Raw genomic sequence first — 11,390 nt, 5'->3', positions numbered from 1 at the left:
TCTCTATTCATTTGTACAGCTTCAATCCCTCGTACAATGAGTTTTGAGATTCTGTTTTTCTCCTCATAAGTTATCTTATCTTTGTGGCGGGTCGACAACGACGGCACGAGCCGAACATTGCCGAACGCCGACGTAGAGCGTACGAACGGGCCAAACCGGCTGAGAGAAAACTACCGGATTCCGACCTCACCGCACGCGTCTTCGAGGCACAAAATTACCGCCAATTTAGATTTACCAACTTCATTTTATTTTGCCTAATATAGTTATTAGAATCCTTCTTTCAATGTGTTAGCTTCAGTAGTTTAGTTTCGTGAATAAATCTTTGTGTAAAACGTAAGTACCCTGTTTTACTTGCTCTCATTCTGTGCACCCACATAACTTTGTACACCACAAAATTAGGCCACCAACTAGGTGCCTACATAAAGGTGGTAACAACACCAATAAAGTGGTATACCCCGACGTTTGAACACGAAAACACAACATTAAACAATCAATCACGGTGACCCCATTCAAATTCCATAAAAATTGCGCAAAATTTCAGACAGAAATATCTTCGCTTGACAAAATTGTACAACAATTACTTTTTTTCGGTCGGTACATGAAAAATTTAAAATTTCATTTTTAATTTGATTGCACTTTTAATTTATTTGTAATTAATCAAGGTTAATCTATTTCAAGGTTAACTTATTGTAAGGTTAATTAATTTAGTATAATAGAATTATATTATAATAATTATAATATATAATAGAATTAGATTTTTCAAAGACCGAGCGAATCGAGTGAATTTTTCTGTCGGTAACAATCTTCAATGTAAATGTAACTAATGTAAATGTAATTAATGTAACTAGTGAATTGATTAAACTGTGATTAATTTCTTAACAATATTACTCGGCCGGGATTAATTCAAACAGGTGATTCATAATTTAACTAAAATTATTATAAACAAACATAATATAATACGTTCGAGCGACTCGCTCACCAAAAATCGCACGCCGAGTAATACATTCCTACAACACATATAAATTTTATTTTTTTTATTTTTCTTGAGTCGAACACACAAACAATTCACACGAACATTTACATAGGGTGCCAGATTGAGTAGAGGTACTTACAGGGTACCGGAAAATAATTGTTATTTATAGTTCTTAAATTTTGTTTTTTTTTTTTTTTTTTTTTTTCAAAAATCCGGCACATAATTATTTTTGACAAATATTATATGGCGAGACAAGCGTGACGTAGGCATCCGAAAGTTTTCTCCTTGTGAACGCACTGCGGGAGTAAGTTTTTTTTTTTACCAGCGAAATCTATCGGAAATATTTTTCAGCTGGCGCAGTCGTTCACAATACTTGCAATTTGTAAAATTTTATTTTTGTAAACAACTTGAAACTATCAAACAAACAGATATTCGGGCGGCTAAGCCGACGAATGTTTAACTTAGTACGTGGACATTAGTATCCATACTTTTTTTCTATATACATTATATTGTGTGACTGTACTATATATGTTTATATTTTTAACCTAGGCTATGCATGTTATTATGTGTTACAGATTTGAAGTTTTACCATAAACATTTTTAAACTTGATATATTGTACAACGGACAATCAAAAGGAATATTAATATTGAGGGGACCACTCAGGCTTGGAGAATACAAATACCTAATAGTTGGAAAATGTGTTCCGCCGTATGGTAAAATAATTATTTAAATTTTCTGTTTTTAATTTTCTTTTCTATAACTTGCACAGTACATACATAACAAATAGTGACTCTGACATTTAAAAAATAAATATTTTTGTTTGAAATTTAAATTTAAATTTAAATTTAAATCTAATAATTTAAACTTAACTTTTTAATACAACTACACTCATTATTGAATACTTTTATTTCAATATTTTAACTTATACTGTAATCATTATTACATACATTTTTCTGAATTTTTTTTTTTTAAAAACGAATATTTTTAAACTGTAAACAATGGCTAACAAGGACAACACTGACTTGACAAATATCAACACAGCAAACAACATGTTCCACACGGATAGGATTAGCGTTAAACTACCACAGCTATGGGTGAACAACATCGAACTTTGGTTTAAACAGATAGAAGCACAATTCGAGTTGGCAAACATAGTTTCAGAAGACGCACGTTATAGTCACTTAGTGTCAAAACTTGAACAAACGCACATAGAACAAGTTTCAGATATTTTACTCATGGAACCGAACCGAGCAAAATATACGAGGCTGAAGGAAGCTATAATCCAACGCATGGGCTGTCCACAGGACAGAAGGAGAGAAAAACTGTTTTCTTCCTTACAGCTTGGGGATCGAAACCCATCCAGCCTACTTAGAGAGATGCGGACGCTAGCAATAGGTTTACAAATAGACGAAACGACGTTGCAATACTTGTGGATACAACAACTGCCCAAGACGATCCAAGCGCATTTAGCCATAAGCGAAGATGACTGGGATAGGCAAGCGACGATAGCAGATCGCCTAATACAGGTGTACACACAGGATAATGTAGCGGTAGTAGGTACCAACAATAAAAATAACATTTGTAGTTTAGAACAGTCCGTACAAGCTCTAACCCATAAGGTAGAGAGTTTATTTCACACAATCAACAAACAGCATAGTCACAACAACAATAACAATAGATTCAAACACACAACAAGTAACAGCAGTAACAATTTCAATAACAACAAATACAACAACAATTTCAACAAAACAAGCTATAGGGCCAACGGAAATAACAAGAAAACTATTCTTTGTTACTTCCACACAAAATTTGGCGATCAAGCTAAGAAATGCGTCACACCATGTGAATTTAAACCGCATCTAGCTTCAAAAAACTAGATGGTCGAATCATAGCGGAGGCGGCTGATTCAACCAACACAACACGTCTCTTTGTTAAAGATCGTGATACCGGTGTGTCATACCTCGTTGACTCCGGATCGGAAATATCATTAATTCCTAGATCTTTACACAAACGCCATGGAGAAAAGTCTAAGCTAATTCTCTATGCAGCGAACGGGACTACGATCCAGAATTTCGGAGTTACCACGGTAACACTGAATCTGGGATGTAAACAAATGTTTACATGGAAGTTTATAATAGCGGATACGACACGCCCTATTATAGGAGCAGATTTTCTCCACAACTTCCACCTGTTAGTAGATGTTAGGAACAAACGGTTAGTAGACAATACAAACGGCAAGATAGTCAGAGCATTTGACATCTCCACAAACAACAACATAACATGTTCCATATCATTAACAGACAAAACCAACATTTACCACTCACTCATATTGAAGTATCCACAACTAGTAGATATCAATAAACCATACGCAGGGCTGGATAAACACAACACAATCCACCATATAGATACCCGTGGCAAACCCGTTATGTGTAAGACTCGTCGGCTGTCCCCAGAACTACTGAGGCAGGCGAAGCAAGAGTTCGATCACATGGTGGCTCAAGGTATTTGTAGACCCTCCAAGAGTGAGTGGGCCTCTCCATTGCATATGGTGAAGAAGAGCGATGGTACTTATCGCCCTTGTGGCGATTACCGTAGCTTAAACGCACAGACGGTACCTGATCGTTATTCCTTGCCACATATCCACGATATATGCAATGACTTATTTAACTGTAAAATTTTTTCCAAAATTGACTTACAACGAGCATATCACCAAATTCCAATTAATGAAACTGACATTAAAAAGACAGCTATAACCACACCATTCGGGTTATTTGAATTTGTAAGAATGCCATTCGGACTATCATGCGCTGCACAAACATTCCAACGTCACATCAACGAAGTCACAAGAGGTCTAGAAGGAGTACACGCATATATCGACGATATATTGATCGCTTCACCAGACGAAGAAACACATGTGGAACACTTAAAAGCTTTGTTCCAGCGACTTCAAGATCATGGAATGGTGGTAAACCCATCTAAATGCGAGTTTGCCAAGAAAACACTGTTATTTCTTGGTTATGAAATTTCGGCTGAAGGCATCGGACCCTCGCCAACAAAAGTGGAAGCCATCACGAACCTCAACAAGCCAGAAACCATTAAGCAGTTGAGAAGATTCTTGGCCATGGGAAACTTCTACCGAAGATTCATACCACGAGCAGCACACAAATTGATACGACTACACGATTACCTCAAGGGAGCAAAAAAGAATGACAACAGAAAAGTAGAGTGGAACGAAGTCACTACACACGATTTCGAAGAGGTCAAGAACTCGCTGATCAACGCCACTAAGCTTAGCTACCCAGAGGAAAGCAGCAAGATGTCAGTGTGGACAGACGCCTCAGATTACGCAATCGGAGGCGTGCTACAACAAACCACAGACGGCATCAACTACAAACCGATAAGTTTCTTCTCAAAAAAGTTGAACAAGGCTCAGTGTTCATATAGTACGTACGACAGGGAACTACTAGCCATTTTTGAGACTGTAAGGTACTTTCAACATTATCTGGAGGGCAGAGAATTCTGTATATACACGGACCATAAACCACTACAATTCGTGTTTAGAAGGAAAAGTCACGACAAAGAAAGCCCCAGACAACTCAGATATCTAGACTACATCTCACAGTTCAGCACGGACATCAAATACATAAAAGGAGAAGACAACGTCGTCGCCGATACTTTATCAAGAATCGACATGATCGAACAAGAGGCAAACATATCGTTCGAAAAGATCCATAAAGAACAAAGGCAGGACAACGAACTACTCGCACTCTTGGACGACAAGAACACTGCTCTGAACCTGATCAAAACCAACATGCAGGGACAAGAAATCGTCTTCGATCTCAACAAAGGCAACATGCGACCGTACATCCCAAAAACGCTACAGAGATCTTTCTTCAACCAAGTGCATAACCTCAACCATGCAGGAGCCGACGCCACGACCAAGACCATCAGTCAAAGAGGCGTCTGGAAAAATATGAAAGCAGACTGCGCAGCTTGGACGAAGGCCTGCATACCCTGTCAGAAGAGCAAAGTCAACAAACACACGAGGACACCGATCATCAAGATCGACATGCCGAGACAGAAATTCTGCGTGGTCCATGTCGACCTCATCGGACCTTTTCCACCATCAGAGGGACTGAGGTACTGCCTCACATGTATCGACCGATACACTCGATGGGCGGAAGTAATCCCTATCGCAGATATCCAGACCCACACAATCATCAGAGCCATCTGGGACAACTGGATTGCGAGATACGGCGTACCGGAGAAAATTATAACTGATCAGGGTAGGCAATTCATGTCTACGGACTTTAACTTGTTTTGTTCCAGATCAGGCATAGCACACTCCAACACGACGCCTTACCATCCACAAAGTAATGGCATGATCGAGCGATTTCATAGAACGCTGAAGACGGCCATTAAAGCTCACCACCCTGTTCCGTGGACAAAATCGATCAGCACCATACTACTCGGACTGAGGGCCACACTGCGCACGAATGCAGAGCACTCAGTAGCAGAGATGCTGTATGGGTGCAAACTAAAGTTACCAGCAGACATCCTGGAGCAGACGAACGACTACATTGACCCGGACTCCTACACTAGGCAACTGGTAAATTTCATGCAAAACGTCAAACCAAGGCCAGTCGAGCACCACAATAAAGGTAACGTTTTCATCCACCCGGAACTAAAGAGAGCCACACACTTGTTTCTGAGGGACGACAGAGTGTACAAACCCCTGATGCCGAACTACAAGGGGCCCTACAAGGTCATCACCAGGGCGGAAAAGACGGTAACACTGGACGTGGATGGCGAACATAAAAAGGTTTCGCTGGACAGGTGCAAGCCGGCGTTCCAGACAGCGGAAGAACGAGCCAGTCCAGCAGAAACGGAAACACCAACAGAACAACCGGCATACACAACGCGTAGCGGCAGGAGGGTGATACAGCGTCAGTTTTGAAAAACAGATTTCAAAACTTGGAAGGGGGCTGTGTGGCGGGTCGACAACGACGGCACGAGCCGAACATTGCCGAACGCCGACGTAGAGCGTACGAACGGGCCAAACCGGCTGAGAGAAAACTACCGGATTCCGACCTCACCGCACGCGTCTTCGAGGCACAAAATTACCGCCAATTTAGATTTACCAACTTCATTTTATTTTGCCTAATATAGTTATTAGAATCCTTCTTTCAATGTGTTAGCTTCAGTAGTTTAGTTTCGTGAATAAATCTTTGTGTAAAACGTAAGTACCCTGTTTTACTTGCTCTCATTCTGTGCACCCACATAACTTTGTACACCACAAAATTAGGCCACCAACTAGGTGCCTACATAAAGGTGGTAACAACACCACTAAATCTTTTTTATACCATGTTTCATATGTATGACATTGTTGGTTAAATTTGATTATTGTTTTTATTTTATTCATCCCCTTAGGAATTTTAGGTATAAAAATTCCTAAATTATATTTAATTTGCTGATTTGCTATGAGCAAGCCGATTTCTTTGTGCATTATTTCTACATAAGAATAGATATTTTTTTTGTGTATAATCCTCATCGCCTCATTTTGCAGATGTTTTTTTTTTTTATGTCTCCTTCATTACATGAAAAAAAGACTAGAAGAACAGTAATTTAAGTGTGGACATACGATTGTTTTATATTTATTGTTCTTATGAACACTACTTTTTACATCTAATACAGTTGACATAATATAGAGTTTATTTATAAGTGGCCACTTTACACACTGTGTAACTTTCACCATTCTACCCATATTTGAACATCCACATTTCCTAAACTCTTCCATCTGTTGACTTTTGTGAAGTAAAAGAGCTGAACACTTTATTACGTGGGTGAGATTCATCCGGCTGAACCAAATCGCCTTCTAGGTAACGCTTGAAAACAATTTTCCAACTCTTATACTTTTCTTTTAACAGGTAGTTAATTCAACAATGTTTGAGTATGAGGTCATAAGCCCTGTAAAAGCCTAGACTTTCATATTCCCTTCTCAAAAATGTTTTACTTCTCTGTTGAAATAAATTTAAATACGAATAACTCCCTAGGGAGGAAATCCAGCCAGTCTGCAAGCATTTGGAGATACTCAAACATTGTTGCGTAATATGTTTATATCAACAGCTCCCCAAGGAGTTGAATCCAGTCCTTGTCTACGAACATTTGGACTAACTCAAAATATTGCTGACCTGACGATTTGATTATCTGTACATTTGTAAATAAACAAGATGCTCAGTTCAAAATCTTGGCCGCTTTCTCGAGGTTAATACGGCTCCTTTTTAGAGCAAAAAACCTCAAATAGCATATATCGTGCCAGAATCGTGCATCTGCAATGCCGTGAGGGATATCGGAATACTAAAGGCACAGCACTATATGTTCGTAATGTTACAGTTTGCGGCACTATGAAAGTATGGCACGTAAGCGCGGTGGGACTATGCATTATGTGCAACCTTATGCCGTGATGCATCACCCATTTCCCTTCCCCGCTATCGTAAAACTTACCCTTGTCAGCTTACAGGGTGTAAATTCAATATCGAACGGCATTATGTCGAAAGTGCATCAAGCTTTTTAAGCTTTGACACTGGCTTAATACTTTTACGTGAGAAATAAATGGATTTTTCGATAACGCCTAAGAGCCTCGTTCAATAAAACATATTTTTCATATAATACTGGGGTCACAAGCAAAAGGCAGTTTTTTGGTTAAAATCACAAAACAAGTTGAATATGAGACATTATTCTACAAGGAATTTTGAACCATTTGATATATGTAAAAATCGTCAAAAGGGTAAATAATAAATTTTGCACACAACATTTAAAATAAATACTTCTTAGAATATTACTTTTTTTTTTTTTTTGATTTCTTACAATAAACATAATAATAAAACAGAGTATTAAAAAAATAAAACATAATAACATATCAGCGAAGTACATACCGATAGAAAAATATTCAACAAAAAAATCCCACAAAGGTATGGACTGTTCGTGGGTTTACAAGAAAATGTTGATGAATTTTTACTCCTATAATAAACAATGGACAATTATAATATTTTTGTATAACATAAGAAAGAAAATCAAAAGTCAACATAACATATGTCTTTGACATATATATGTAAATAAAAAAACAACGTCAAAACATGAAAGAATTTATACTTTTTAATAATTATTTGTAAGCCTCTGCTTTGATGTTTAAAAACTCCCTGACTGTCAAATCAATTCATCAAAAGGGTGGAGAGTTTTAAATACCTGGGAGTATATGTTACAGAAAATGTCAGCTTTTAAGAATAACTGGGAGTGCGGTCAGGAGAGCAGGCGCCACGTTCAACAGTATGAGGGCTGTCTGAGAATAGAAGCCTGCATAACACCTATTCTCTTCTCGGTTGCGAATCGTGGCACCGCACTAGGACCCAAAACACTATAATTCTAGAGTTTAAATTAGAGTTTTGAGAAAAGGTGTCTCAGAAGAATTTTGAGTGTGCGGTGGAATGACGTAATAAAAGAATGGACGCAGCAAACTCAGGTGACAACTTTCGTCAAACAAAGGCGATACGGTTGGCAAGTCCATATACTGCGGACGCCTCCTGAGAGCCTAAACCACGTTTGCCTTCTTTACAAGGTATCAGGTTCTCGACGTCCTGGACGTCCGCTGCTGATTGTTTGTCAGCAGTTGCTGTAAGAACTTCGGGACGAGGACCTGACTTGGGAAAACACAAAGGACTTGGCAGCCGATAGAGATGCATGGAGACTCTTTGTGGATACCATATGTTTCAACTAAGGAGCGGACATGGAATAATGATGATGAAGATATATCTTCTTTTTCTTCTTCTTTAGCCTTATTTTTTCCACTGCTGGATAAAAGCTTCTTCCAAACATTTCCATCCCTTCCTATCACCCGCTTTCATCATCTACGTTTCACCGGCAATAGAGGCAATGTCGTTGACCCATCTTCTTTGCTGGCTTCCAGCACTTCTTTTGTTTGCCCATGGTCTCCACTTTATTATTCTGGGTGTCCACCTGTTATCATTTTGTCTCGCCAAGTGTCCTGCCTACTGACATTTCAATTTCGTTGCGTGATCTATGATATCCACAACTCCGGTTTGGCGCCTTATTTCTTCATTTTTTACTCTGTCTCTTAGACATACACCAAGTATATGTCTTTTCATGGATCGTTGCGTCCATTTTAATTTCTGGCTACTTTTTTGTGATACATACATGGTTTCTAGTCCGTATGCTGTCACCGGCAATATGCACGATTCGTAAACTTGTCTTTTAAAGCATATAGGGACTTCTTTATTTTCAAAAATTTATTTTAGTTTGCCGAAAGCAGCCCAACTTAGCCTTATTCATTTTGGTAACTCCACTGTCTGGTTATCTTTACCAAGTTTTGACTTTGTGTTCTAGATACACGTATTTATCATCAATATATAGTATTTAGAAATTAGCAGTAAAAAAAATATTTCAGTGTAAAAAAAGGTATAATGTTTTTTAAAGATATTTAAGCAACAACGCAATATCTACCGATCCATAAGCAAAACTTCAACGTAGATATGATGACACACACAGGTTTTATGCTTTAGAAATTATTGACATTCTGTGTTTTTACTTATGATCACTCGCGGTTTTTTAATTTGCGTAAAGTTGATTAATACTAAAACGATCTAAATTTGTTGCAAAAGAAAGAAAAAACATTTTTGAAAAGGAAATGCTTATGAACTGTCATTGGCTAGTTTAAGTGGCCACTATACACACGGTGTAACAATTACCATTCTGCCTATGTTATATGGTCAGCCAGACTTGAAAACTATTAAAACTGATCAAACACGTTATGAAGTTTTTTTGTTTGATGAAAAAACGAATTTATGCATGATTTCTTATTTGTCAAAGTAAAAAACATTCCAACTGTTGTGCAAAGTTGATTATTCACTCTTTTCACAAAAGTCCAATTATCTCAGTTTCATTATTTCTGCATAACCAGGTTTATTGTGTATAAAGTATTACGTATTAATGTTACACAGTGTATAAAGTTGCCATTTTAATCAGCCAATGATAGGTCTGAAAATAACTAGCATTCCAAACAATTTGTTTAAAGGATTAACCCTTTAAGCCTATTTAGAGGCTTGTCAGCGGATGGGATAGAGAAAATATGGAAGAAGGTAAAGAAAAATACACCACAACACCCAGTTCAATTAAGAAAAAAACGTTTCTTGGATTTCTTTCTTGCAACTGGCGGGAATCGAACCCGTGACGCCAGTTGGCCATTTTACCAACTGCGCCACAGCGCCAGTCAATTTGCGATAATCTTTTTTCACTCTGTTGCAATGTATATTGGACTGTACAATATTTTGCATTACGTAAACATCAATCAGGAAACAAATGTTGCCGCTGTAAATTTAATCGTGATAAAAAAATTATAAGTATATTTCCTTTTACCTGTTTCGTTACATCGTGTGAATTTATCACTACGCTTACAATAATTTATCTTCGGAAACTGCATTACACCTCTGGTGAAAATAAGTGTGCATTAAAATTGGCAAAACCTTCTGCGAATTTAATTAGGCAACTTCATGTTGCACGGTACGTTCTATGACACCTTTCATCAATCTACCGGAAGGAGAGTGGGGGTTGGGGTAGTCAGAGGGGGAGCATGTGAGTTCGCATATCTGCGGTTAGAACCAACTCTACTTGAACTTCAAGATGAGACGTTGCCATCACACACGTCATTCTCGACGTTATTCCAAAGTTGTTATCAAGCAACTCACACCTTGTGTTAAGTTAAATTGCATAACATTTTCAAAACTGTCATCGTTAGAGAACGCAATAAGTGTTTTTTCATCATCAAAATATTTTATTTACTATTATATAACAAAAAAACCTTGTATTCACAGCTTATAAAAATATGATTTTCGACAATTTATTTATTTATTTATACTTTTACATTGTTTGTATTTTTTTTTAAAGAATAATGTTCCTCACTGGGTGTTCCGTGCCGAGGGAAACATTTTACGAAATGTGAAACATGCCTTAGATTAGCTATTTAACAAAATTAACATAATAACAATGAAAAAAATGTGAATAATCCAATGAACTTTCTTATCATTATCATAATAATAAAAAACAAAACAAATATATATAGACCAAAATAACAAATTTCATAAACAGTACACACATTTGACCTATTTGGCTTGATCCACTCATCGATCCGTGAGCAACCTACCCCCACTTTCCATTTCTTAATAGCAATTTTATTAATCACGATGACGGTTTGTTTAACTTTCGTATGTATTTATCTACCTAGCGATTACAAATCCGGCTCCTTTAACTTCTCTATAAGTACACTCAGGAACATAGTAACAGATGGAAAAAATACAAATATTAAATTATTTTTTGTACTGGCAACATTTTTACGGCTAATTAATA

The 11,390-nt window shown here is 37.5% G+C and overlaps 1 long non-coding RNA gene across 1 annotated transcript; it reads left to right on the top strand.

Moving 5' to 3' along the window:
- The first annotated feature begins 1,201 nt into the window (after positions 1 to 1,201).
- LOC148274552 (uncharacterized) lies at positions 1,202 to 3,692 on the top strand. Its single transcript, XR_015824280.1, has 2 exons — positions 1,202 to 1,437; positions 1,549 to 3,692. It is a non-coding gene; the product is annotated as an uncharacterized LOC148274552 (long non-coding RNA).
- Positions 3,693 to 11,390: the final 7,698 nt, after the last annotated feature.

The sequence above is a fragment of the Micrasema longulum genome, unplaced genomic scaffold (assembly GCF_059751315.1).
Source record: "Micrasema longulum isolate JH-2025_06_02 unplaced genomic scaffold, ASM5975131v1 h1tg001625l, whole genome shotgun sequence".
NCBI classification, from domain to species: Eukaryota; Metazoa; Arthropoda; class Insecta; order Trichoptera; family Brachycentridae; genus Micrasema; species Micrasema longulum.
Note: the sequence above shows the minus strand (reverse complement) of the source record. Positions and strands in the feature narration are given on the sequence as shown.